Source organism: Cupressus sempervirens, chromosome 3 (genome assembly GCF_028749045.1).
Source record: "Cupressus sempervirens isolate cs-2001-9-10 chromosome 3, ASM2874904v1, whole genome shotgun sequence".
In the NCBI taxonomy this organism is placed as follows: Eukaryota; Viridiplantae; Streptophyta; class Pinopsida; order Cupressales; family Cupressaceae; genus Cupressus; species Cupressus sempervirens.
The window spans coordinates 474,138,510-474,140,072 of NC_143120.1; the positions used below are offsets into that span (position 1 = coordinate 474,138,510).

At 32.3% G+C, this 1,563-nt stretch overlaps 1 long non-coding RNA gene across 1 annotated transcript; it reads right to left on the reverse strand.

The window, feature by feature from the left end:
• Positions 1–485: 485 nt before the first annotated feature.
• Positions 486–1,259, reverse strand: LOC149567206 (uncharacterized). Its single transcript, XR_016361613.1, has 2 exons — positions 1,113–1,259; positions 486–679 (listed from the first exon to the last, which is right to left on the reverse strand). It is a non-coding gene; the product is annotated as an uncharacterized LOC149567206 (long non-coding RNA).
• Between the last annotated feature and the right edge of the window lie 304 nt (positions 1,260–1,563).

Below are 1,563 nucleotides of genomic sequence, written 5' to 3' on the forward strand. Positions count from 1 at the left end.
TTATATTGGCTCATGTGTAAATGTTATTGTTTTTAACAAAAGGATGGATTTGGCATTGCCATTTTTGCATAGGTGGGCCAGGGCAAGCATTTGTTCATTGTTTTTTATCTGATTAATTAGTGTTTAAATTCCATAATGGATATGTAGAAGTCGAAAAGGTTTATGTTTAATTAACAATAACACAGTTTTTTGATTATATTCCAATGTATGCAGAAAATTGTGTACATTAATGAGTTCCTTAGCATTTTGGTTGTTTCTTGAGGTGGTCATCAATATATTGCCAAACTTCATTTGTGTTTTGGGAACCTTTTATTTCTGCCTTAGCCATATGAATCAAGGACATAAATAACTTACTCATCTCAGTGTCATTTAATGCATTGTCTATCAAGGACATCAATAACTTACTCTTCTCAGTGTCATTTAATGCATTGTCTATCATCTGCATCATTTTAAAACCTGATTTAAAAACCAGGGCTTAAAACATAAGCACAATTGGGAATGTTATTGGTGAAATTTTTTCATAGTAGTTTCTATAACAGCAAGTTGTTTGTCCTTTTTGGATGCCTCAATCACATCAAGACAAGATTCTTCTGTTCTTGGTAAGTTCTAATGAACAAGGTGTGTGTATTGCTATTGAGCTAGAAGTTCTTGAACATATGATTGGCACACCTTTCGTGATCTGCAAGAAACACCCATCAAACAAAAAATCATTATCAGAAACTTAGAAAGTAAACATTAGATCATATGATAACAAATAAGTAATAACTTTTAAAATCATGTCTAGGAGTGTATGCCTAAAATATGAGCACACTTTTATGAGTCACTATATCCAAGATTGCTCAAGAATGACGTCTTGAATGACGGCTCATAGCTCTCTATTTATGGAGTGTGAGGGTTTGTGATGGAGGCCCTCAGTTTGACCTAGTTTGTGCCCATGCAAGAACACAATAAAATGAGAGATTCAAAGACCAAAATAAAAATGCAAATGAAGATGCAAGTTAATTTAAATGATGACAATGCAAAGCAAAACAAAAAAAAGGAAATAACAATGCAATACTAATCTATGAAAACAAATATGACCCTAAGATAATAAGAAAATGCAAGGATGAAACCTCATGATGAAAGCCATAGATGCAAGAGAGAATAAGATGAGAGAAGTTGCAATGAAGCTCCAATTTCCAAACCCTAAGGCTCAAATTCCTTCTCCAAATATAGCAACGAGCTATTTTCTCTATATCTTTCTTTATTGCTCTATATTTCTCTAGATTTCTCTCTATTGCTCTATATGAAAATGAGAAGGAGAGGACTCCTTATAAAGGAAAATGTGGAGGTCGGAGGCTTCTCACAACCAAAATGGGATAATAGAGTTTGATCCATGTGAGACAAAATTCCATCAATGAGAAAAGAAGAGTGTTTGAGAAGAAAGTGGAAAAAGGAAAAAGATGAATCCCACTTAGAGATATGCGCATTTAAGTGTAGAGGAATTTTTTTATTTATTTATTTTTATTTAATTTATTTCCTTTTTCAAGTGGGTTTAATTTTTATTTATTTAATTTCTTTTTT